Source organism: Rhinopithecus roxellana, chromosome 16 (genome assembly GCF_007565055.1).
Source record: "Rhinopithecus roxellana isolate Shanxi Qingling chromosome 16, ASM756505v1, whole genome shotgun sequence".
Classification (NCBI taxonomy): domain Eukaryota; kingdom Metazoa; phylum Chordata; class Mammalia; order Primates; family Cercopithecidae; genus Rhinopithecus; species Rhinopithecus roxellana.
In genome coordinates, this window is record NC_044564.1 from 80,195,707 (window position 1) to 80,214,035 (window position 18,329).

General features: G+C 37.0%; 1 protein-coding gene across 1 annotated transcript in view; it reads right to left on the reverse strand.

Moving 5' to 3' along the window:
* The window catches only part of LINGO2 (leucine rich repeat and Ig domain containing 2), a 458,258-nt gene that overhangs the window by 402,655 nt on the left and 37,274 nt on the right, over positions 1 to 18,329 (reverse strand). The window contains exon 2 of the mRNA XM_010384447.2: positions 9,516 to 9,548. The gene's annotated coding sequence lies outside the window, so the exon portion shown is untranslated. The remainder of the gene's footprint in view (positions 1 to 9,515; positions 9,549 to 18,329) is intronic.

Below are 18,329 nucleotides of genomic sequence, written 5' to 3' on the forward strand. Positions count from 1 at the left end.
CATCACACTGACTGCTTGGTTTAAATCGTGTTCACTCTTGTAATGTAAAAAGATAAGAACGGTCCCCAAAGATGTAAACTTAGACTCTTGTATTGTAGACAGTTATTTTTTCAATGTAATTTTCCTTGAAACAAAATTCCTTTCTATTTCAACAAGAAAAGAGACTATCGCTTTGCCTCCTAAGTAAATATTTTGCATTACAATTGTCCAGATGTGCAAGATGCCTACTGAAGCTTTCTTTGTTTAATCACTGATCTTTTAGATCAGTTGTTTAAAAAGGCACACACTATGGCATATATTCTCATTCATTCACATATTTATTTCATTCATTCAAATAGCATTAATTGGGTTCCCGCTACAAACCTTATACTGTGTTATGTACTGTAAATACCAAGAATAATAGGATGCTTTTATTTGAGAAATCAGGTTGGAAAGATAAACCCACGAAAACATAAATTAAAATACATCATGTTAAGTGCTATAATAGATGCATGAGCAAAAAGTCTTGGGAGCACAGAGGGATTGCTGTCTAAGTTCAAATAAGGGAGTATAAGAAGGTTTTACAGAGGAGGGAGAGATATTCTGGTTAGTCCAGTCAGTGTGCTGCAGAGAGGGGAGAGAGTGGGAGAGGGATGATGGTGGGAAAGGGCATTCTCAATAGAGGGAACATGAAGAATTTAGTGTGGGTGGAACAAAGGGAGCCTTCTAGAGGAAGATCAGGATAGGAGGCTGTAAATGTCACCTGGGCCAGATTGTGAAAAATGTATGTGTCATGCTAAAGAGCCTGGAACTAATTGCCTGGGTATTGGGTGACCAATAGAAATATGACTAAGAGCTAAGAACTGGATCTGTGCTGCAGAGGCAACCCTGTTTTCAAACAGGCTGTAGAGCGAAACACCAGAAAGCAAAACTGCAACACCCCCTAGTGCAAGAGCTTGGCACCACATTCCTATCCCAGAAAGAGGCTCCTGCAGGCCTGGGTGAGGGTTGATGGCAGAGGTAGCAAGTGAGTAGAAGGTAGGCAGTTAAAGGGACCTGGAAAAAAAGCAAAACAGGGGACAGGAGGGAGAAGACAGGGCCACAGGGAGTGAAAAGTGGTTTTGAGTAGGATTTCTTCACCCACTTTGGGGTTTACGGTTTACCCTGCCTTTTCAGAGTTAAAGAATAGGGACAAGAGCTAGGAGGTACAAAGGAAATTCCAACCTTTGGGTCTTTTTTTTTTTCTCTCTCCTCCTTTTCTTCCTTCCAATGGGGATATGGATCCACTTTGAGACTACTCTGGAGGACTTAGAGGCAGAGGGAGAAAGGATGTTAGTGGGCAGAGCATATATACAAGTCAGGATCTGTCTGTGTGTGACTAAGAAAGGATGGAGTTCATAACAAAGCAAGCCCCAAGTCAGTCCTTTCCCAGGAGAGCTGCATTGCTTTCAAATGAAATGTTAGAATTTCACCCTTACTTTGAACATTTTCACAATGTTAAATCTGGGCCAGAATTTGGCTCAGACCTTTCTAATTCTACTTTTTACATTTTCCTTAGTATATAAAGCAGCTGGAGCCTGTTCCTTTTTCTTCTAATCTCCATTGCTACCATATTAGTAACTACAGCTTGCTTCCCTGGTGGTTGTTGCATCTCTGAAGTGGTAGCAGGGCATAACATCATCCAGTCTCTGGAAAGGAAAGACTTGGAACATTACTTAGTTTACTAATTTAGCACTGGCATTACCTCTGTTTTGTATTTCATCCCTCTGATGTGATCTTTAGGCTGTGTTTGAAAGACTCTACCATAGAGAACTCACCAGTTACCTGTGCCCTGGATAGCCATGTTTTACAATAATGTTCCTTTGAATATTGAGCTGGACATGTTTTCTTGAACCTTTCAGCTCCTGTTTTTATCACTTGAAACCAAAGGCCAAATTGCATCTCACTTCCATATAAGACTCATTCAAATATCTGAAAGAAGCTAACACATTGCTTAGCTCCTTTAAGGGGGAAATGAAAAAGAATGCTGGAAGACTCACTGCTTCATGTTAGATATTAAGGTAGGATCATTCACTTGCATTAGCTTCCTTATGAGGAAAAGCAAAAGAAAATCCAACAAATATACAAATAAACTAGTAAAAAAAAAAAAAAAAAAAAAAAAAAGAAGGGTGACTTTCCCAAGGTAAGTGGTAAAGCAGGTATGTAAAAGCTAGAGTAAATTATAAATTTTTAATTTTAAATACATTTAAATTTTGCTTTATTTTATGAAAGTAATACAGATTCATATTTTTAAAGCCAAGTAGTTCTAATAATAATATATTAATGATACACTACTAGGAAAATATAGTAATAATAATAACCTGCTTTATTATTTTCAACAGGCTTACTCTCACCTCTTATAGTTGTATATTTTGTTAATCATCTGTTTCTAATGACACAGGTAAAATGCCGTTTTTTTTTTCCTCCTTCTCCTTCTCTTCTTCCTCATCTATTTCCCATATGGAATATACAGATTTAGCTTCTTAAAACTGCCCATCTAACACATATACATTTATCTTCTCTATATAGTTGTATTATAATTTTGATTAAATCAAAACTAAGCATTTACATTATTATGACTGTTAATATCAGCTCAATAATATGATGTTCTAGACATTTATTTCAATTCTTATCTCTCCTGGAGTTAATAATTGCCCTGTTTCATGACTTGCATGATTTCTATAAATCTGTCATTAATTTACTCCCAAATCATCCTGCAGAACTGAAAATCTTCTCTTAATATGTGTGAACACATTCACCATTCTTTCTAGTTTTGCTTGTTGTATTGTATTTGGCTTTAACACACTCCTCCTGGAGTCCTTCTTTCTGTATTTTTACTGCAGCTGGTCTGTTGTACTGGCTGTTCTCTAGAGGGGGCTGCATAAGCTGATATTCCAGAACTTCACTGATAACCTGGGAAGTGTTATGTCCTTCTTATATTTGTGACTTTATTTCCTGGGGGCCATTGTTTCCTCTTTCTTGGTGGAGCTTGCGGAAATTTGAGAGTATTTCTCCATGGAATTCTAGTTTTCAGGGTTGATACTGAGAAGTCATGGTCTAGTCTGGCTCTTACTCTTTCGTAGGTGACTCTTTTCTTCCTCTCTCTTCTCTCTCTGGAAGCTGTAGTGGACTCTTCTGTCTCTTCTATTCTGAACTTTTATGATGATTTTGGTTTCCTATTTGTTATTGGTAGCATCACTGGGCCCTTTTAATCTGAAAATAATTCTGGCTATTAGTTTGCAGTTATTATTTATTAATCACTCACCTCTAACTTCTTTATTTCAAGAACTATTATGAGTCAGATGCTGGGTATTCTGAATTAATTCTGGTTTGTTGAACTTTTTTCCCCATTTTTAATCTTTCTGTCATTTTTTTCTACTTTCTGTAAACTCCTTAAGTGTAACTTCCAATATGTTCCAATTTATTTCCCTCTTTTTCCAAGAGCCTTTACTTTTTTTCTTTCTCTTTGTCTCCCTCTATGTACATCTACCTCTATCTATGTATCTCTATCTCTATCTCTATCTCTCTCTAATCTATCTATACATCCTGTTGTACTTTAGGGGATATAATGTCTCATCATTTTGAGAGTATTATAGCCTTTCCATTGTTTTCTTTTACACCCTGCATTGTCTTATTTTTTTTTTTTTTTTCTGTTTGTGTTGGTGTTCTTCTTTCATGGTGTACAATTCCCTCCTCTGTTTATAGCAGTTTCCTTCTGTTTATTGCAGGATCTCCAAGGCTGATTGGAATCTCTGGGTGTATTTGCTGGACCTGTCAGTTGGTAAGCCTTAGTGCAGCCCACAATAAAGCACTGGACTTTTTCCTGGGAGAAAACAGTATTCCTATCTGTACTTCTTTTCTTTTGAGTTCTTTCTTACTTTTTTTTTTTATTATTATACTTTAAGTTCTAGGGTACATGTGCACAACGTGCAGGTTTGTTACATATGTATACATGTGCCATGTTGGTGTGCTGCACCCATCAACTCATCATTTACATTAGGTATATCTCCTAAGGCTATCCTTTCCCCCTCCCCCTCCCCACAATAGGACCCGGTGTGTGATGCTCCTCTTCCTGTGTCTAAGTGATCTCATTGCTCAATTTCCACCTATGAGTGAGAACATGTGGCATTTGGTTTTCTGTTCTTGCGATAGTTTGCTGAGAATGATGGTTTCCAGCTGCATCCATGTCCCTATGAAGGACACAGACTCATCCTTTTTTATGGCTGCATAGTATTCCATGGTGTATATGTGCCACATTTTCTCAATCCAGTCTGTCACTGATGGACACTTGGGTTGATTCCGAGTCTTTGCTATTGTGAATAGTGCCAAAATAAACATACGTGTGCATGTGTCTTTATAGCAGCATGATTTATAATCCTTTGGGTATATCCCCAGTAATGAGATGGCTGGGTCAAATGGTATTTCTAGTTCTAGATTCTTGAGGAATTGCCACACTGTTTTCCACAATGGTTGAACTAGTTTACAGTCCCACCAATAGTGTAAAAGTGTTCCTATTTCTCCACATCCTCTCCAGCACCTGTTGTTTCCTGATTTTTAAATGATTGCCATTCTTACTGGTGTGAGATGGTATCGCAAAAAGACCCTGCATTGCCAAGACAATCGTAAGCCAAAAGAACAAAGCTGGAGGCATCACGCTACCTGACTTCAAACTGTACTACAAGGCTACAGTAACCAAAACAGCATGGTACTGGTACCAAAACAGAGCTATAGACCAATGGAACAGAACAGAGCCCTCAGAAATAATACCACACATCTACAGCCATCTGATCTTTGACAAACTTGACAAAAACAAGAAATGGGGAAAGGATTCCCTATTTAATAAATGGTGCTGGGAAAATTGGCTAGCCATAAGTAGAAAGCTGAAACTGGATCCTTTCCTTACTCCTTATACAAAAATTAATTCAAGATGGATTAGAGACTTAAATGTTAGACCTAAAACCATAGAAACCCTAGAAGAAAACCTAGGGAATACCATTCAGGACATAGGCATGGGCAAGCACTTCATGTCTAAAACATCAAAAGCAACGGCAACAAAAACCAAAATTGACAAATGGGATCTAATTAAACTAAAGAGCTTCTGCACAGCAAAAGAAACTACCATCAGAGTGAACAGGCAACCTACCGAATGGGAGAAAATTTTTGCAATCTACTCATCTGACAAAGGGCTAATATCCAGAACCTATAAAGAACTCAATCAAATTTACAAGAAAAAAACAACCCCATCAGAAAGTGGGCAAAGGATATGAATAGATACTTCTCAACAGAAGACATTCATACAGCCAACAGACACATGAAAAAATGCTCATCATCACTTGCCATCAGATAAATGCAAATCTTTTGAGTTCTTTAGTCTCCAGAGAGGAATGCTTTGTTTTCCTGCTTGGCTTCCAGAGTTCTGAGAGTTAAGTCAGAGAGATGTATTGAGGGTCTCAGTTTTTCATAAGCATACTTTCATTTAATCATCTTACTTCTGTATACTTTAATTAAATCCTGTTTTCACTAGAGTGCCTTCTTTGTGTCCTAAACTGATCTTAGGATTTCCAAGACCAATACTTCCCCAGTTGAATTACAGTATTCACAACGTATATCTCAAGTCTCTGACAAAATGAAGCCGGGGTAGTTGCCTGGCTTCACGATGTGGGAATGAATCTGGGAGCCCAATTCTTCCATTTACAAACTTTCAACCCCCATTTTAATGTTTTCAGTCAATTCCTTAATCCCTACCTTTAATATGTCTAATTTCTGGGCATTTCTGGGGATCAGCAGCTCAGACTCCTTTTCATTATTATGACTTTTCTGATTGCTTCAGTTACAACCTTCTGTCATGCTACTATGACTATCTTTGTCCATCCACTTAAAATTTTTGAAAATGTGTTTGCCATTTTTAGTCTGGTATTGTCTGTCACCTTTCTTGATTACTTTGTCCTTGGGGGGTTATGCATAATTTATCCTTTATTCCTATTTTAGTTACTTTTGGGAAGGGAGTAGAGATAAAAGCTCACACCATGTTTAATTACAAGTGAATCCATTGCTGTATCCACTACACGTGCTGCCACTGCTTACAATTTTGAGTCCATCACCATGCTATAGAATATATATGGTTGAGACAAGATTTACTGACATTTGGGTACACTCAGCATTTCCATAATCTGCCTATTAATTCTTATCTCTTCCTCTTTCATACGAAAATCTAGAAAGACAAAATCAGAGAGGTAGGTGAGTAAGAGGGAAGGTTTTAGTAAGACAGACTAGGTTGAACTACATAATAAAATGCTGGAAGAAAGGAGAGAGAGCTACATATGTAACAAAAGTGGCAAGAACTAGGGCTTAAAGTAAGGTTTTGATGAAGATTTGAAACACTGTAGTGTGAAAGATTTGACAGGTGAATAAAAGGATTTGTGAAAATAGTTGCTGTGAGTTATAAATTTGATCACCTTTAGTGATCTTTGAAAGAGTAAAGTGAATATTGGTATTTCTCTTTAATTAATAATCGTTGTATAATCTCTGCTTCTTTGACTGACATTCTATATATTTTGAAGGGCAAAATAGGTTATTTATAGATTTCTAAATGTGTCGTGTTCAAATCTAAACACAACACTTTCAGTGTGAAAATATTAAACAGCTCTCACATGGAAAGAAGAGCTACATCCTATTTTCAAATATACAGGAAGGACAAAAGGAAATTAGATCTGAGATCTATAATAAAAAGGAAATTAGTTTTCTTATTCCTAACCTTTCTTCTGTATTTAAAAATTGAGTCTATTTATTCTAATGTTTAGCCTCTGGATCCTCTCTATCTATCCAAACATACATTCACATTTTCAGTAGGCATTCTCTATTCTCTTCAGCTACTCTAATGGTTTACCCTGCAACTCATTAAACCCACATAGTCTCAGATAAATTTAAGTGATTTCTTTTGACCACCTCCTCCTCACACACATTCCAAAGTATACACACATGCAAAAACAAAAACAAAACCCAGCCATCTTTATTTGGTTTCTGGTTTCCTTCAGTGAATTTTTTTTTCTAGATCTTCTACAAAGAGTATCAGTGGAATTCACTGAGTTGGAATAGAGGCAGAGGTTCAGTGTTATTAATAAGGTTTAGAATAATAATGAACCACACAACATTTACCTAAAATTTATAAATATGGTAAAAATACAGAGAAATGATAGCCATGAGCTTTACCGTCAGGGAGATCATGATATAGTCAGGGAAGTAAAAGGGTTTTTGAGAAATGCTTAAAAATAGAGGACATAAACAATTTTAGGCAACAGATTGGTATGAAATGTGTTGTTACAGAAATGGCTTCCATTCCAAATGAAAGACTTTCCTATCCTCCATACCAACCACTGTGGGATGCCCTGTGTTAAGATGGTAAACAATGTGATTGTGGTCCCTATTTGGTCATTAGTGAACTCTGATTTAGAACAGTTTATGTATTCAACCTCTATAGGCCTGGATTTTATTATATGAAGACAAAAAATGATTAAAATGAATAACAGTTGAAGCATTTTTCAATCTAAAAATCTGTTATTGGGCTTCCCTTTTATAAGAAGGGCATGAGTTTACCTACAGTGGCTAATGCAAGCCATCAGAAGCATCTACATAGTGTATATAAATGGAAGCATGACCATGGGATATCATAGGGATAGACTAGGTTTCATAGGCAGGTTCAAATTTGGGCCCCTTCACTCAAATATTTAAATACTTCCTGGAGATGGATCTGGAGTTATCAAGAATTATTTTCCTTTTTTAATTTCTCCATAAGGACATTGCAGATCATTTTTACCTTTTATCTATGACCAGTGTGGAGATGATAGTTCCATGTCCACCCATTCATGTTTCAAACTTGTATAATGAGAACACTTGTGTTTTAGTTTGTTCTATCTACCATAACAAAATAACCATCAATTGAGTGCATTTAAACAACAGAAATGTATGTCTCATTGTTCTGGAGTCTGGGAAGTCCAAGATCAAGGCACAGGCAGGAGTACTGTATGGTGAAAGCCTACTTCCTTAGAGACAGCACTTTCTGTGTCCTCACATGCTGAGAGGGGCAAGGTAACTCCCTTGGGCCTCTTTTATAAGGGCACTAATCCCATTCATGATTCATGAACCTAATCATTTCCCAAAAGGCCTCACTGCCTAAGTCCGTCACCTTGGGGGTTAGGACTTCAGCAGAGTATCGCTTCTTGGCCTTTTGGCTAAGATCAAGTGAAGGACTTCAGCAGAGTAATTTTTAGAGGACAAAAACATTCAGGCCATAGTATCTTGTCACTGTAGGGCTATACTATACCTTTATCCAAGGGTGCTCATATATAAATTCAGTTCTGAGTGTTCTATTTCAGAGGCCAGATTAGGACTTTTTTGTACTCTCCAGATTTACTTGAATTACAATACACTTGGTAGTTATTGCCCTGATGATTTCCTCTTTGCCCCAATTATTTGGAAGTAGACATACTGGCGTACACATAAGCTGAGGGATGTTGGGGAAACACTGCTCACTTATCAGATACAGCAAGTTAAAATCGAATACCTGTTATAATAGGTGAAGGTTTATTGTTAGTAATAAGCAGAAAGTGCTGGAGCAAGGGGTAGGGTTGAGAATCTGTTGAAGGTCAGTCAAACAATGTAGGAAGAGAGGAATTAGATGATAGGAGCTTGTACACAATATGTAATAAGGATACACTGATAAAAATATATGAATAGTAGATGAATTGAATGATGGATAGATGGATCGAGTGAATAATTATTAATATTAAATGTTAATATGAAAATGTTATGTACTTCCAACTTCACAATTTTGCTACAGATTGATTCAGCTATTATAATTGCTATATTGAATTCACTTAAGTCTATGTTGTACTTTTCTGTCCATGAGTGAGGAGAATAAAAACATAATGTTTTCTAATAGCTACTGGTGCAAAGCTAAGGATATAGTTTGCTCTGCTACTTTCATATTGTTTCATATTAACGTATATGTTAAATTCTGTCATTTGTGACAACATGGATAGAACAAGAGAACATTATGCAAAGTGAAATAAATCAGGCACTAAAGGCAGTACTGCACGTTCTAACTTATAGGTAGACTCTAAAATAACTGAAGTCACAGAAATAGAGAACAGAATGCTGGTTATAAAGGCTGGCTGTTGGAGAGAATGGAGCGATGATAGTCAAAGGGCACAAAATTTCAGTTAGACAGGAAGAATAGGCTTTTTTTTTTGTTAGTTCTATTGCACAGCATGGTAAATCTAACTAATTACAGAGTATTTTACATTTGAAAATTGCTAAGAGGGTAAATTTGAAATCTTCTTACCACAAAAAATGTTAAAAATTTAAATTAATGGATATGTTAACTAGCTTGATTTAATTATTCCACATTGGAGTCATAAACTATAACACTAGTTTTTAACCCATAGATTTATACAATTACAAATTGTCAATTCACAATAAAAATTATAAAATGTACCAACCTTGAAAGCTGCATTCTGTTTTTCTCACTTCACCTAAAAAATAGAAAACACACAAAAAAAGGAAATTGAAATAAAAGCCTATTAAAGTAACACAAGAAGTCAAAAAGACATTTTCTTTTTTTCTTTTAACTTTTACCCATTTTTCTTGTGGACAGGAAAGAAGCATTTAACTACAGAGAGAAAAAAACCTGATAAAACTCTTTTTCTCCTACATTGTTTTAAATATATTTTTACTTTTTAAATTTTGTCATAATTTGCTTTTTAAAATTTCTTATGGGTATAGAAATCATGAATGACAGTGAGTAAAAATGCAGAGGGGGTATGTAATAAACATGATTAAATTGTATAAAAGAAAAAAACATATAGGCAGCACTTATCCCATGGAAGCCATCATGGTAAGATTTTTGATAAATTCAGGCAAGAGTATTTTAAGGTGCTATTACAATTTATTCTCAGGTTCTACATTTCTACTCTTGAATGCTGATTAGAACACATGATTTTGCTGCTTCTCTCTCCTCACTCCCCTAATAATCTGTTCTCCCTTATGGACCAAGTGATTATTCTGTTGTTTATAATAACTGTTCTACATTTCTTATGGAAATTGTAATTATGATGCTGAATATTCAAACTGCAAGCCACTTTTCTCAGGGAAATTGTAATTATGATAATGCTGTATTTACCCAACCGATGTTTTTTTTACTCATTGTTCTCTTTGAGGAATGAGGAGGTAAGAGAAAAACACTAACATAAAACATCCTGTTGGGATTTAAGATATGGATTCAGCCTGGGCACAGTGGCTCACGCCTGTAATCCAAGCACTTTGGGAGGCTGAGGCAGGTACATCACCTGAGGTCAGGAGTTCAAGACCAGCCTGGTCAACATGGCGAAACCCTGTCTTCACTAAAAATACAAAAATTAGCCAGGCATGGTGGCACGTGCCTGTAGTCCCAGCTACTGGGGAGGCTGAGGCAGGATAATTGCTTGAACCTGGCAGGCAGAGGTTGCAGTGAGCCAAGATCAGGCCACTGCACTCCATTCTGGGCAATAAGAGCAAAACTCCATCTCAAAGAAAAAAAAAAAAAAAAAAGAAGATATGGATTCAGACAAGCATAATAATAATAGCTAATATTTACTGTGGCAGGCATGACACAACCAGGCTTACATGCGTATGACATAGATGCATGTTACAGGCATATGTGAATTGCAAAGGTTTCTCCTTTAACCCGCACAACAACCTCATGAGGCAGGTAGTAGTATTGTCCCAATTTTATAGACAAATTACTTAAGGCCTTTGTTCAGCACCATGATCTGAAGGCCCACAGAGTATCTGATACATCAATATACATAACATCAACTTACTTTTATTAAAAATATGTGTGTATATATATATTATATATAAAATATCATATCCAATTGTGCATGGAAACAAATCTAAAGGAATAGCTATCAGACACTTAAAGTAACCTTTTAATAAGAGGTTGAAGATGGAACTTGTTTCCTCCATGATACATGTATATTACGCTTTAAGTGTTTATAGTATTTTTTATAAGCAGAAAACAATTTTTTAAAAATGTAACAACCTAGAAAGAAGGACATCCAAAAATAAATGTAAAAATTATACTATTTTAAAATGAAAGCAAAAACTGAGCAAAATGCAAGGCCAATCACTGAAACAGCTTATTAGGTGGGTCCCTAGATCAAATGGGAAGCAGACCTCCAGTAACTCATTTCGGCTGCCTGCCTTCCTTCTAGCTTGCCAGATCTGTACAACCAGAGCCCCAAACAAGGATGGAAGCCCTATCCATTCCTCCTTAGCTCAGCAGTAATTTTTTAGGAGTGTTTCAATATTGATAGGCAACTATTGACCATCCACCATGTATAAGCACTTTATAAGCAGGTTTTAACATTCTGTAATAGCCATTTTACTCCACTTTTACAAATGAGAAAATTGAGTCTCACAAAAGTCATTTATTTGCCCAAATTTACCAAGTTAGCCTGTGTTCTTTTAATTTGACAAATTGACCCATCTTGACCAAAAGTAAAGTAAGATTGAAAAGAAACTCAGAAACCGAAGGCAAACAAAAACAGGAAATTAAAAAGATAAGGACAAAGTGTATAAATTAGTGAGTTTTTAGAGGACTACCCTCTGATACAGCTTAAGAACTCCCAGGACCTATTCTTGGACTCTTTCTGGACTTTGTTATATTTCTAACAACCCACCCAAGAAATTCCAACCCCTTATCGCACACATACCCCTTAACACACACACACACCAAGCTTCTCTCCACTCCTTTGGCAGCACCCATCTGCTCCAATGGGGCCACTCAATTAATTATCTGTTTCTGATTTTCCACACCTGAAAATGTAGATGAGCTGTTCAACCTAATAGCAACGGGGGTAGACGCTGGGTCTTAATTCAGTATTATTCCCCGGTTCGGACTGCCACTCAGTAGTAAGCTGATTATCACATCTTCTACCTTAGAAGGAACAGTAGCTCATTTTGACTAGAACTGAGCCAATTCCAAATAAGGGTTTGCCTTACATGCCTGCAGAGCCTTGTTTAGCACCAAGATCTGAGGGCCTACAGAGTGTCTGAAATGTGAACACATGATACTGCATAATATCATCCAGGCCAATGGGACTACTTTGGACTGAGGCAGAACAGTGGGTACGTAATCATGAGATCCACTTGTCCTGGTATGCACTGCATGCTGCAGAAAGTGCTGGTCTGATGAGTGATGGACCAGCCTTTTGAATCCTAAAGGATGTGGTAAATACTCTAAATCAATGACCATTCTTTGATACTGCATCCCCAACAGGTTGAATACATGGATCTAGGAACAAAGTGGAAAATATAGAAGTAGTTGAACTTAGCATCACTCCCACAGTTTTAAATGGGGAAATTTGCATTTCCTGTTCACAAAAGTTTAGGCTCTGTGGGTCTAGAGATCCTGGTTTTCAGAGGGAGGTTGCTTCCGAGAGAGGACACTGACTCTGAGAGGGGACACAGTAGGAATCTCATAAAGCTTCAAGCTATATCCCACACCAAATTACTTTGGGCTCCTGTGCCAAGAAATTGGCAGCAAAGAGAAAGGTCACTCTCTTTACCAGGATAACTGTCTCCTCATCAGGATCTGATGTGGCTGCTATTATACAATAAGGGCAGAAAAGAGTATCTGGCAAGCAGGTGATACACTAGGCATTTTGTAAAATTTCCTTGCTCCTTTTTTTTTTTTTTTTTTTTTGTTGTAATAAATGGACATGTATAGCAGCCTAAAAATAAAATGTTGAGGAGGGGTTCAGATCCCTTAGTAATAGTCTGTGTTACCCCACAAGATAGGCCACATATGTCCATGGGGGTACTAGCTGAGGATGGGAGAATTTTAGAATGGGTAGGAGAAGGGAGGGGAGGGGAAGGGAAGGGAGGCAAGGGGAGGGAAGGGGAGGGGAGGGAAGGGAAGGGAAGGGAAGGGAGAGATAATAAGTATCTGTTGTGATTTTGAATAGCAGGAGCCATGGCTCCCCACTAATCTTCTTCTAAGAGGTTTCCTAAAGATGGTGACCTATTCAGATTCTGGAGGAGCTGTTCTCAGATGGGATAAATATATCATACAATGCAAGCAGTGCCAAGTAGATGCCACATGGCATCACCCCCTTCATGACAAAGACTCACTCCCCTAGCTGCCTGAAGTGCTGGCTGCTGGTAGCCCACAGCTGAGTCCTTCTCTGGGGATTTTCCATCTTCCACCCAAGGGAACTGCCTTGACCAAGACAGGTTATTCACAGGCAGCTCATGCTAATGATTGATTAATAATGTACTGCAAAGACTGGACTCTCTTTCCTCAGCTTGGTACAACTATAAATACATTGATCCCAAGTAACTTCCCAATAAATTTCATGCCTGAAAACCTCTGCTTCAGAGTTTGTTTCACAGGAAAATTTACCTCAATCAAGATTTACAAAATTTGGAAGATATGGAGCAGAGAGTTGAAAACAGATATGTCTGAGTCTGAAATTCATAACCTTTCCATTATATTTTTCTCCCTCTCAAAAGGAAGAGTTGAAACAATTTTTCAAAACATTTTTGTGTATGCAGTAGACACAGGCAAGGATGGTATATTTCAGCCTGTAAGTCATCATTCTTCAGTGTTACACAATAGCTACAATTATACTGCCATTGGAACTTAAACTAATGTATTTACATCTCTTGAAATCTAGACATCTACAGAGATGTTAGTAGATATGTACAAACACACATTGATTTATAATATATTAAAATCCAGTTGACCCTTGAAGAGCACAGATTTGAATTATGCAGATGCACTTATACATGGACATTTTCCCATAAAAGTTATATAAGTATGCCTGCTTCCCCTTCCACCTCCCCCACCTCTTCTGCCTCTGCCATCCTTGAGACAGGAAGACCAGCCCCCTCTCTTCCTTTGCCTCCTCAATCTACTCAATGTGAAGAGAAAGAGGATGAAGACCTTTATGATAGTCCAATTTTACTTAGAGTAAATACATTTTCTATTGCTTATGATTTACTTAATAACAGGAAAGATTTACATCTTTCCTGCAGTCTATTTTGTTATAAAAATACAGCATACAATACATATAATACACAAAATATGTCTTAACCTACTGTTTATATTATCAGTAAGCCTTCCAGACAGCAGTAGGCTATTCATAGTTAAGTTTTGGGGGAGTAAAAAATTATACACAGATTTTCAACTGTGTGTGGGGGGGGGTTAGTTTCCCAACCCATGGATTGTTCAAGGCTCAAGTGGATATAGTATACATGTACACACGTGTGTGTATCCTATAAAACATATCTCAGGACTCATTCCAAGGTTACTGTGACCAAAATCCTTAATTATGTTAGCCTATTTGCAAAGAACAATATGATACTTTTAATCATGCCATTTTTCTAGGAAGACTATTCAAGACTTCTCTATTTCAGAAAACTTAAAAGATTAGTTATGGAACAAGGGCTTACATTTTCTGCAATAAACGTAAGAATTTTATCAGGCATGAAATGTAGTCAGAACAATTTACAGTCCAGTAAAATGTTACTTCAGGCGGCATTTACAATTAGAACACAGAAGTTGCCTAATTCTATGCAGTTGTGAGAAAATCCAGTTAAGATTTTACAAGCTGTGAACAGTGCTTCACACCATTCCTCAAGAAATTCTGCATCACCGAATCTTTTATTTCATTCACAACTCTTAATTCTAGATCAAATCATTTATACTTTCTATTTAAGTATTTGTGGCATCACTGGTTTACTCATATTATGCCACCACTACACTGTGTCAAAGGTTTAAATGTAATAAATACAAACACAATTGTAGATAAAATTCCTCTGATAGAAAAATAAAACTAGAGCATTCCAAGAAAAGTATCCTAACCTATCCATCGAGAGACAGAAAATAGTAGCTACATGTCCAGGAAGAGCAACTAGCTTTAGTTTTATCTTTAATTGTCTTCAGTTAGTGGACAAAAGACTATTTATGCCATTTTAAGCAGGGAGGCTTTTGAAAGAGCTCTCAAGTATCAGAGGGTTGTGAAACTTAAACTTGTGGTAACTGGGATAGGAACCTCCCCATGGAATCTGCATTATATGTCCCACGTGGCAATAAATACAGGAAACACTATAAGTGAAGCATGCAGCTAATGGGGGACTTTCCACCAAGAGGCAGTAGATTTTGCAAAGCACACTCTACTCAGTGAGCTTTAAGTCAAAGATTCTTCCAGACTTCCAGAAAATCTACTAGACCATTGCTCCCTACTGACTGATGAGGCTTCGAAACTGTCAAGTTAGGCTTTCTAACTTTATTCTGGGATCATTCACTATTCTTAAACAGTACCATTAATACATAAACCTGGAAACTTCAGAAAGGTAGCATCATAGATTTACATCAATTCATTCATAATTTAATCGGGATTGTGAAAGATACAAAGATGTATATGACATACTCGTAAGCTTACTTTGACTTATAATGCAAGTACACCTGACACTGGTAAGAATGCACCTCAGTTTCTAGATATCAATATTCATGAGTTCAGGGAAGAAAGTCAATTTTTGCCCAAGAAACCCAGATTTCCTATAGCTGAGTGATTGTCAGTACACAGTACATTACATTTAACATCACAAAGGCACTTACAAAAAGTAGTCTGACAAACAGATAAAGACTGACAAAGGCATGGAGTTAACTTTGAATCACAAAGAGCTCTACAGGACAGAGCTTATCAGCATGGAAAATAATGTTTTAATAATTTCCTTTTGATATTAAAAATATTAAAAGTTATTTAACTTTTAATTAAATAACAGGGAGAGGTTGGGGCAATGTCATAAAGTCTTTCATATGGTAAATTTTGAAGGAAGTATAGTCAGCATGAAGCCTTAAAGTGTTTTTCAGATGAGAGGGTATTTTATAAAAATTGCTGAGGTAGCACCTGCACAAGAGTGAAAGCAGGTGTGTTTCATGCGTGTTTGATGGGGCCCTATTGACAAGGCTGGCAAATGTTGCTCAGGTTCACTAATTTGAAATCATGTTTTTCTTCCCCCTCACACTAGGAAAGTAGAGTGGTGTGGTTCAAAGAGCACTGTACATAAAATCAGAAGCCCAGGATTTAGTCTATATTCTGCTCCAATGGTTATCTGTTTCTGTTCAACAATTTTACTTGAGTTACAAGTTAAATTTCGAGTACTCCCCTGCCCTCCTCCCCAAAACAAAACCAGCACTCCTTAATACAGAATGGTTTAGGCAAGAGTGCAGAGCAAAAGTATGACTTAGGATCAAAAGGAAATGCGATGTGCCTCCCACAAACACGAATGCTATTGTATGCTTTATTATTACATGTGTAGTATATAGAGGAAGGCAGGAAATGAACCTGCCTTACTTTTAAGTTGTCATATCAAGACGGAGCACTGATTTTAGTTTAAGATACCAGATTTTATAAGATCCACAAACAAATGGGACACAATCTGGGAGAAAGGCTACATTAGTGAAGAAACTAAAAATAGTGCAAGGAATGGCAGAAGAAGTTGCATTCAAGTGGGGCCATGCATGTTGTTTTGGAACATCTAAGTAAGTATCGTAACATTTTAGCCAGAGAAATTTGAAGTAACAAGAGGAAGAATACTAACTAAAAATTGTCTCAAGATGACTTGTATTAAGACAGGGGTTCACAAATTATAGGCTACAAACATCCTACTTCTTTTTATTTATAGGTTATTTATGTCCTCTTTGCTGCTACAGTAGCAGAGTTAACTAGATGCCACACAGTCCATATATGAACTGAACATATTTACAGCTGAACATGTTTACAATCTGACTATTTACAGGAAAAGTTTGACTCCTGCCTTAAGAAACAGCCGATCCATCAATCATTCACTCATGTGTTCATTCATTTAATAAACAGGTTTCAAACATACACAATGTGTCTAAAATATACCTGGCAATATATGGATAAGAAACAGCCTGTTTCTTAGCCTACCCACCAATTTCCATAAGGCCACCAGACATAAGCTAGGTGACCATCAATAGAGGATAACATAGAGGAGAGTAAATTATTGACTCAATGACTATAAAGTTTTTTTTTTCCAATGGTAAGAGTCTTTAAAAAACAATACTTCATGGGGAAAAAGGCCGTGAAAAATTGGTTAATGGAAATAGATGGAGAAGTAGGAGGTAGCAGTCCTCAAGGTATGGAAGAGTCAAGGTCAGTGATCAAAGAATGAAAACCAGGCAAGTTGGATAAGCATATAGGGTACGAGTGAAGAAGTACAGGATAGATGTCTGGGAAGATGAGAAACATCATATCATGGAGGTCATTTAATGTCAAGCTTAATATTTTTTAGGTTATTTGGTAGCTAATAGGAAACTACAAAGTCTTTCTTAAAAGAGACAGTATAAACAAAGTGAAGTTTAGGAAAGATCATTTTGACAGTGATATATAGGATAGATTGGAGATGGAATATAGAACAGCTGCAGTCCAGACTTAAGAACATGGAACACTAAGGATTGGATGGGAAGAGAGAAGCAGAAATGAATGTGTATTTCACATGAATGAGAAATGCTAGGTACATAGCAATTCAGGCATATAAGGAAGAAATAAGGAGTGGAGGCTGGGTATAACTACAGGCTTGCCCTTGAGTATGTATTTCTTTCTCAGGTCAGGAGCTTTCTCTACACAGGGTCCAAAGGAACATAGTAAACACCACTTTGATTTGCATCAATATCCAATGAAGTCCACCATTGGTTGGTAGAAAGTGATGTCTTTCAGAAAAGGATCCCTGACAATGACTATGCCTATATAGAATGGGGTTTGGATTCAGGGAGAAAGCCATCAATTTTTCCAGAGTCCTAGTGTGGAAGGTAACTTCAGAGCAGAGTTAAAAAAAATGCAATTGCAGAGTTTTGACTAACATGGTAGAAATAGGGAAAAGCTGTGAGTCTATGGGCATTTGGGTGTCAGTGGCAGTAAAAATAATTTCAGTCCCCATTGGTTGGTGAATCTCAGGCTGTTAATATAATCATACAGCTTGGAACTGAGTATGGCTACACATGCAGGTAGAAGATCTCAGGAATCACAGCCCCTGAGGGAATACAGGACATAATTATAACTATTTGTGTGGGGAGTGTAAATGTGTCTTTGTAATTTAGGCTGGAATATATACACCAACATATTTATATCTTGAATATATAAAACCATATTTGTGTTTGAATCAGCACCATCGATAAGAAAAAAAAACATATTTTCAAAATGTTTATTTATAAATTCCCTTCTTTATGTCTTTGACTATAATCT